Source organism: Pteropus vampyrus, unplaced genomic scaffold (assembly GCF_000151845.1).
Source record: "Pteropus vampyrus isolate Shadow unplaced genomic scaffold, Pvam_2.0 Scaffold63, whole genome shotgun sequence".
NCBI lineage: Eukaryota > Metazoa > Chordata > Mammalia > Chiroptera > Pteropodidae > Pteropus > Pteropus vampyrus.
Genome location: NW_011888844.1, coordinates 5,682,745 through 5,692,438, shown reverse-complemented (window position 1 = coordinate 5,692,438; position 9,694 = coordinate 5,682,745). Strand labels below are relative to the sequence as shown.

General features: G+C 33.0%; 1 pseudogene; it reads right to left on the bottom strand.

Annotated features, from left to right (window-relative positions):
- Window positions 1-9,694, bottom strand: part of LOC111740410 — a 148,560-nt pseudogene that overhangs the window by 14,876 nt on the left and 123,990 nt on the right.

The window sequence follows — 9,694 nt, the reverse complement described above, 5'->3', positions numbered from 1 at the left end:
AATGTACATATCAGTCAATTTTCTTCTGTTTGTGCCTTACTTCCATACTCCTTTACAAATCTGAATCATTTATTCCTCCCCTTTTCAGTTATTGTATCAAAAGTTCTGTGTGTGTGTGTGTATATATATGTGTGTGTGTGTGTGTGTGTGTGTATATATATAATGTATAATGTACATATCAGTCAATTTTCTTCTGTTTGTGCCTTACTTCCATACTCCTTTACAAATCTGAATCATTTATTCCTCCCCTTTTCAGTTATTGTTGTCTCAATTTGTCCCTATGTATGCTGAACATTCATTACTATCTTACTAGAGCAAATCTCTTCTTATTATTTAAGCTTATAATGCCCTGTTCTTAGTAACGGTTTCCCTTCTCTGCTTTTGTCTGCCTGCTAGTTGTCTGACTCATAGTTATGTATTTTTTTGTCATTTTTTTATGTGAACTGACGTCTTTCAGTATTTCCTGTAATGCAGGCCTTGTAGTAGAGAATTCCCTCATTTTTGTATGTCTGGAAAGGTCTTTATTTCTCCTTCGTATCTAAAGGAGGGCTTTGATGGATACATTATTCTTCACTGGTAGTTTCTTTCATTTAACAATTTGAATATTTGATTCTACATTTTTCTGGCTTGTAAGTTTTGTGCTGAGAAGTCTGACAATAATGTAATGGGTTTTCCTTTTTAGGTTACTGTCTTCTTTTCCCTGGCTGCCCTGAGTATTCTGTCTTTGCCATTATTTTGGATAATTTGAATACAATGAATCTTGGAGAAGGCCTTCTTGGGTTGATATAATTGGATGTTCTGCTGATCTCTTGAATTCTAAACTCCAGTTCATTCCTTAAATTTGGAATATTCTCATCAACTATTTGTCTGAAAGTGCTTTCTAGTCCCTGCTCCTTTTCCTTGCCTTTGGTAATGCCCATTATTTTTATGTTTCCTCTCCTGATTGTTTCAGCTACTTCTTGTATTTCTCTTTCATTATTTTTCATTCGGTTTCTCTTTTCTTCGTTCTGATGAATATCTAGAACTCTGTCTTCAAAATCACTGATCCTTTCCTCCATATGGCTGTGGCTTAGACTTGCATTTTATAACTGTGGCTTCTAATAATCAGCTGTTCTTCTCTGCTGTCTCCACTTCTCTGCTTTCTGCCCTAGTCCCTGGAACTGCTGCTGCGTGGAGCTCACAGCTCTCTCAGGCAGTGCTGTTTAGGGAACCCGCTGCACCTTCTCCCCTCCCCTTTCTCCTGCAGGGAGCTTTGGCTGCAAGAGGCAACTTCTTTGTTTATGTGTGTCTACCATCGGACTCCTGCAGTTCTGCCCTGTGGTAGCTCTTATTCATAGATCCCTCGCTCATATGTGCTTGTGTGCAGGTTTGGTGTTTTTTTGTTGTTATTGTTGAGTTTTAGATGTTCAGCTTATTGTTATTTCCAGGGGAGTGTCTGGGGACATCTCTCACTCTGCCATGCTTCTGTCCTCACTCCAGTGAGCATTCTTAAAGTATTATTTTTATGCATTTTTTTATAATGTTCAGTTAGGATTAAATTTGTCTGTATACAATAGAAAACATCAAGTAATAATGACTTAAATATCATAGAAGTATTTCTTTATCCTATAAATTAAATCCAAAGGTTTATATTTTCATAGTAGTTAGGGCAGTTGCAAATCCAAAAGAACTCAGGATCCTCCTGCTCCACCATGCAACTTTTGTCTCCATACGGTTTGGTTTCCTTTCTATTATAGCTCTTAGTGCCTCAGTTATTATGTATGTATACATCACAAGTAAAAAAATGGTGGAAGAAAAAGCAATAAAGAAGCTTTGCGGTTATTTATTTTCCTTTTAAGAAAGTTCCTGATTGTCCTTTCCCAAAATTCTGCTCATTTTTTTTTGTTTTTTTTGTTTTTGTTTTTGTTTTTGTTTTTTTTTTTGTAATCAGAATTTTATTTCATGATTACTTCTTGGCTTCAGAAAAAAAAAAGCTAGGAAATCTTTTTAGCTGGACAAAACACCACCCTTAATATTCTGTGTGTGTGTGTTTATGCTCCTGTGCAATTTTGTACTAGAACTGCTGAAACAAATTATAAAACTGCATTTTATATATATATATAAAATGCAGTTTTATATATATATATATATATAAAATGCAGTTTTATAATTTGTTTCAGCAGTTTATGAAACAATTACCCCCATTACTCTATTACCCAGCTGGCTCTACACATAGCTATTGCATTACTGCTAACTACTTTCCCTATGCCATAATCCCTTTTCCCATGACCATCTATCAACTACTAATTTGTACTTCTTTAACCCTTCATTCCTTTCTCCCAACCCCTCAATTACTCCCTACTCTGGCAGTCACCAGATTGTCCACTGTATCTATGAGTCTATTTTTGATTAGTTTGTTCTTTTTGTTCCTTAGATTCCACATATAAGTGAAATCATAGGTATTTATCTTTCTCTGTCTGACTTATGTCACTCAGCATAATAACCTCTAGGTATATCTGTGTCATTGCAAATGGTAGAATTTCTTTTTTTTTTTTTTTGATGCCTGAGTAATATTCCATTGTACATATAATCAATAACTTCTTTATTCAATCATCTGTTGATGGGCATTTAGGCTGCTTCTATATCTTGGCTATTGTGAAGAGTGCTGCAATGAACACAGGGGTGCATGGATCTTTACAAATTAGTGTTTTGGTTTTCTTTGGATAAATACCCAGAAGCAAAATTGCTGGGACAAAAGGTCTATTAATTTTTAATTTTTGAGGAACCTCTAGACTGTTTTCCATAGTTTCTGTACCAATTTGCCATCCTACCAACAGTGTATGAGAGTTCCCTTTCCCTCACATATTCGCCATCACTTGTTGTTTTATGATTTATTGATATGTCTGATAAGGCGTTAATATCCAAAAATTTATAAAGAATGTATACAACTCAATAACAACAACAAAAAAATCGAATTAAAAATGAGAAGACCTGAATAGATAATTCTCCAAAGAGGAAATACAGATAGCCAATAGACATATGAGAAGATGCTCAAGATCATTAATCATCAGAGAAATACAAATTAAAACCACAAGTTGATATCACTTCACACCTGTCAGAATGACAATATATACATATTGTAAAATTGCCTTATAAAGAGGTTGGGCAATTTAAATTCCCATTAATATTGTGTGAGTGCCTGTTTGCTCACTATCTCACCAAAAGAGTGATTTTATTCAAATATGTCTTTTGTTTTCTACCAGTGTGATAGATGAAAAATATATCTTGCTAGTGTTTTAATACACATTATGAGTCATATTGAGCATGATTTTTGTATCTATAAAATCTTACTATTACTTTTTCAGTTATCCGCCTGTTCACATATTTCTTTTTTATTATGTTAAGTATATTTATTTTAAAGGCATTTCAAATAAAGTGGTAGATTAAGAGTCTGGTAAACTACTTCTTTTTGCAAATTCAGTTGACGACAAATCAAGTCCAGAGAGATGCAAGTTTTATTGGACATTTTAGATATGGCTATAGACAAATTATTTCTTTCTACCTTTCCATCACCTTCCTCTATTCATTTTGTTCAAGGCTATCTCCTAGACAGTTTGACCTAGACATTCTTAGGCTTTGAGATTCAAATAGCTAGAACAATACAAGTACCAAAGATTCCCTCAGGTAACAAAAGGGAAAGTAGAGCATGGATCTTGTTTTCATTGATCTAAACCAAGGGTAGGAAAATTAAAATGTCTGTAGGGGCCCAAAAGATAAATTGTCATGAAGTGTGAAGGGTGTAGAACATGGCAAATTAGAGACTATGACTAAGCCACTACTTAACTTTAATTCTTACTATAAAAGTATTTTGGACTCACATTACAAGATCTTATTTCATGAGAACCTAGAAATTGGAATTTTTATGTAACATCTCTTTTTTTATTGTTTTGATATTTACAGCATACATTAACTAAACAAACATATGCAGAGGCAAGATCTAGCCCACAAGCTATGAATTTCCAGCATATAAACTACCTTTGGTATTTATTTTAACCTATTTAAAGTCTACATGGAAATTAAAGGATTGTGTGGTAATAATAATAATTAATAATAATAAAAATAACTGCCCACAGCCAAAATAGAGCACTCACAATTTGCCAGCACTGTACTAAGCACTTTACACACTTTATCTCATCTAATCTTCCCAACCAAAACTTTGAGGTATCATCATCACCATCATCATCATCATCATTTTATAGATGAGTGAAGAATTAAATAACTTTTCAGCAAGTGCAAAATTATTATGTATACCCACAGATTTCTGAAATGAAAGTTTGTGCTCCTAAACACTTATCACACATGAAGTTTTACACTGTGATTTAATTTATGTACCATATACTGGTCCTGGCCCCTGAACTTGCAGTAAGTATCATAATGTCTAAGGACATGAAAAACATTAAATACAGAAGGAAAATTGTAGAGACAAAATTATTCTAATTTACTATAATATTGACATAATTTTTATGTTTTTTATCTTCTCAGAGAAAGTGTAAAATTCATAAGGCTGGTTTGAGAATTTAAAAAAAATAACGAATGTAAAGATCTTAGCATAATGACTGAATCATAGTAACCACTCAATAAATGTTAGGTATCATTATGTGTCTTTTTATAAAGTTGGTTCATATCTGTTTGTTGTATTTGTTTTTTTGAAAGACATTTCAGTTTCCTCTATAAAGAAAGTGACTGTGTTTATTAAACATAAAATAAATAGTCTAAGAACCAAACTGACCAAGAAGATGACAATTAACAATAATTATGTATGTTATTTTCCATGTAAACTGTTGTTTTAGCAATTCTCTTTCATTTATAAATAAAATTTGTGATCATTAGTATAAAAGAGAAACAAGAAACAACCAGGACTATAAATACGGTAAAATCTTGTACTACCTAGAAATAAAGATTTTACACTTCAATGCCAAACAATTTTTTTCCTTCTCTCTAGCATCTAAATTTAGAAAGTTCCCTGAAAATTATTGAAAAATTCATTGGGATTTGGCAAAAGACAACAAAAGACGTGATTGTGGATTGAATCTAAAGCTTTCTAATCTAAAGTCAGCACAGTTTATTGGCTCATATATATAAGATTTATTTTCTAATAAAAAGATTTTACTTTGCCCGCACTAACTCAAAAATCTTCCAGAGCTATGTATTTACTAGAATTGACATTGGTAAGAATAAAAGCATTGTCCCTGTATAACGTTCAGGACTTAGATCTTCCATTGTTGCTTTCCTTCATGATTGATTGAGTGGCTTATCCTATCTTCCTAAAATCAATTGTTACAGTGAAGGTATATGTTTTCCTAAGCTATCAGAGACTCAAACCATTCATTTTATTATCTTTTTTCTTATATTTTATTTTTTATTTTTATTTTTTAAATTTATTTTTTATGGTGACATTGGTTAACGAAATCCAATAAGTTTTGTTTGTATATTTTAACAGTAAGGCATATATATATTTACACTGTGTGTTCACTTCCGATAGTTAGATTTCTTTCTGTCACCACATATTTGACCCCCCTTACTCCGTCTACCTCCCCTCTCCTCTCCCACTCCCTACCTTTGGTAACCACTAATCTATAGCCCATGTCCATGAGTCTCTGTTTGTTCATCCTGTTCATTTGTTGCTTTTAGGTTTATATCTTACATACAAGTGATATCATATGATTTTCAACTTTTTCTATCTGGCTTATTTCACTTAGCATGATTATCTTGAGGTCCATCTATGTTGTTGCAAATGGCAGTATTTCATCTCTTCTTATGGCAGAGTAATATTCCATTATATATATATGTACCACAGCTTCTTTAGTCAATCATCTATCGCAGGACAATTCAGTTGCTTCCATATCCTGGTCATTGTGAATAATGCTGCTATGAACATCGATGTGCAAATGTCTTTTTGGATATGGGCTTTCTTTGGGGTAAATACTCAGTAGAGGGATTACTAGATCATATGGTAGATATATTCTTATTTGTTTGAGGAACCTCCATACTGTTTTCCATAGTGGACGTACAAATTAGCAGTCCCACCAGCAGTGTATGAGGGTTCCTTTTTCTCCAACATTTGTTATTACTTGCCCTGTTGATTAAAGATATTCTAACAGGTATGAGATGATATCTCAATGTGGTTTTGATTTGCATTTCCTTAATAGCTAGCAATGTTGAGTATCTTTCAAATATTTCTTGGCCATTTGTATGTCCTCTAGGGAAAAGAGTCTGTTCACGTCTTCTGCCAATTTTTTTATTGGATTATTTGCTTTTTGCCGTTATTGAATTGTATGAACTCTTGTATATTTTCGATATTAGGCCCTGATCGGAGGTGTTGCCTGAAAATCTTTTTTCCCATTCAGATGGTTGTCTCTTTACCTTGTTGACAATTTCTTTTGCTGTGCAGAAGATTTTTAGTTTGATGTAGTCCCATTTATTTATTTTAGCTTTTACTTCCCTTGCTTTTGAGGTCAAATTCATAATATCCTCTTTAAGTCCAATGTCTTTGAGCTTAATTCCTATGTTTTCGTCTATACATTTTATTGTTTCAGGTCTTATGTTCAAGCCCTTAATCCATTTTAAATTAATTTTCGTTTGTGATGATAGACAACAGTCCAGTTTCATTCTTTTGTAGGTGGCTTTCCAGTTTTCCAAGCACCATTTATTGAAGATCCTTTCCTTTCTCCTTGATATGTTTTTGGCTTTTTTGTCGAAAATTATTTCCCCATATAAATATTTGTTTACTTCTGGACTCTCCATTCTGTTCCACTGGTCTGTGCTATTTTGCCAACAATACCATGCCGTTTTTATTTCTGTCACTTTGTGGTATAACTTGAAGTCAGGCAGAGTGGTGCCTCCAGCCTCATTCCCTTTTCTCAGGATGGCTTTGACAATTTGTGGTAATTTGTGCTTCCATACAAATCTGATGATGTTTTTGTTCTATTTCTTTAAAATATCCCGATGGGATTTTGATGGGGATTGCATTAAATTTGTATAATGCTTTAGGTAATGTAGTCATTTTAACTATATTGATTCTTCCAATCCAAGAACAAGGAATATTTTTTCATTTCTTTGTATTTTCTTCATTTTTTTAAACAGAATCTTATAGTTTTCAATATATAGATCCTTCACATGTTTTGTTGTTGTTGTTGTTGTTGTTGTTCATAGGTGTTTTATTCTTTTGTTGCAATTGCAAAAGGAATTATTTGTTCCACTTCTTTTTCTGACACTTTATTATTAGCATATACAAACACTATGGTTTTTCGAATGTTGATTTTGTATCCAGAAACTTTACTGTATTTTGTTATTGTTTCTAGTAGTGTTCTTGTGGAGTCTTTAGGGTTTTCTACATAGAGAATCATGTCATCCACAAATAGTGACAGTTTGACTTCTTTGTTTCCTATTTGGATGTCTTTTATGTTTCTCTTGCCTGATTGCATTCGCTAGGACCTCCAATGCTATATTGAATAATAGTGGCCTTACTGGACAGCTTTGCCTTGTTCCTGATATAAGAGGGAATGTTTTTAGTTTTTCAACATTAAGTATAATGTTGGCTGAGTGCTTTTCATATACGGCCTTTATTATGTTAAGATACGCTCCTTCTATACTGATTTTGTTAAATATTTTGATCATAAATGGGTGTTGTATCTTGACAAAGGCTTTGTCTGCATCTATTGATATAATCATATGATTATTATTTTTTAATTTGTTTATGTAGTGTATCGTATTAATCTGTTTGCGTATGTCGAACCATCCCTGTGCCTCTGCAATGAAGCCTATTTGATCATGGTATATAATCCTTTTAATATGTTGTTCTATTCTGTTCGCTAGTATCTTATTTAGGATTTTTGCATCTGAGTTCATGAGAGATATAGGTCTGTTGTTTTCTTTTTTTGTGTGTTATCTTTATCAGGTTTTGGTATCAGAGTAATATTGGCCTCATAAAGTGAGTTGGGAAGTGTTGCCTCCTCCGATATTTTGGAAGAGTTTGAGGAGAATATGTATTAGATCTTCTTTGAATGTTAGGTAGAATTCACTGGTGAAGCCATCTGGTCCTGGACTTTTACTTTTTGGTAGGTTATTGATGACTGTTTCAATTTCCATACTGCTAATAGGTCTATTTAGATGTTCTAGTTTTCTTGATTCAGTTTAGGAAGGTGGTATTTTTCTAAGTACTGGTCCATTTCTCCTAGGTTATTAAATTCGGTGTTATATACTTTTTCATAGTATTCTTATATGATTCTTTGTATTTCTGCAGTGTCTGTCATAATTTCCCCTCTTTCATCCCTGATTTTGTTTATTTGTGTCCTTTCTCTTTTTTCTTTAGTGAGCGTAGCCAGGAGCTTGTCAATTTTATTAACCTTCTCTAAGAACCAGCTCTTCGTTGCATTCATTTTTTCTATTTTTTTTTATTTTCACTTTCATTTAATTCTGCTATAATTTTGATTATTTCTTTCCTTCTGTATACTTTAGGCTTCACTTGTTCTTCTTTTTCTAGTTTTTCTTTGTTTGTTTGTTCGTTTGTTTGTTTTAAGATGAAGCATTGGGTTGTTTATTTGGGCTTGTTCTTGTTTATGGTGGTAGGCCTGTAATGATATGAACTTTCCTCTTATGACCACTTTTGCCATGTCCCCAAAATTTTGATATGTTGTACTATTCTTATTATTCATTTCTTTGTATTTCTTGATCTTTCTTTTGATTTCTTGTCTGTCTCAGTTATTTTTCAGTAGTATGTTGTTTAATCTCCATGTATTTGTGGTTCTTCCTAATTATTTTTGCAGTTGATCTTTAGTTTCAAAGCATTATGATCAGAGAATGTGGTTAGTATTATTTCAACCATCTTATATTTGTTGAGGCTATCTCTGAGTCCTAGTATGTGGTTAATCTTCGAGAACGTTCCATGTGCACTAGAGAATGTATACTCAGCTCTTTTGGGATGGAAGGCTCTGTAAATGTCAATTATGTCCAGATATTCTAATGTGTCATTTAAGGATGTTATTTCCTCATTGATTTTCTGTTCGGATGATCTGTCCATATCTGACAGTGTGGTATTTAGTTCCCTTACTATTATAGTGTTTTGATCTGTTTCTCTCTTTAGTTCTGTTAGTAATTGCTTTACATATTTTGGGGCTCCCTGATTGGGATCATAGATATTAATAAGTGTTATGTCTTCTTGGTGTATGATTTCCTTTATCATAATGAAGTGTTCCTCAGTATCTCTCTTTACCTTTTTTATTTTGAAGTCTATTTTATTTGTTATTAGTACTGCTACTTTTGCTTTTGTCTGAATGCCATTTGGTTGAAATATCATTTTCTATTCTTTCATTTTGAGTCTATATTTGTCTTTGGAACTGAGATGTGTCTCCTGGAGGCAGCATATGGTTGGGTTTTCTTTTCTGATCTTATCTCCAACTCTGTGCCTTTTTATTGGTGAGTTCATTTCATTTACACTTAGGGTGATTATTGAAATATGAGGTCTTCTTATAGCCATTTTATCTTTGCTTTCTAGTAGCTCAGTGTTTCCATTGCTTCCTTGTCCTTGTGTTTTTGCCTTCTTTATTTTGGTTGGCTTTTGCGGGTTTTCTCTCTGGTTATTCTTGTTTTATGTTATATACTTCAGTTCTGAATCTTCTGTGTGTGGTTACCATTATTAATAGGTAAAGGATAGTTA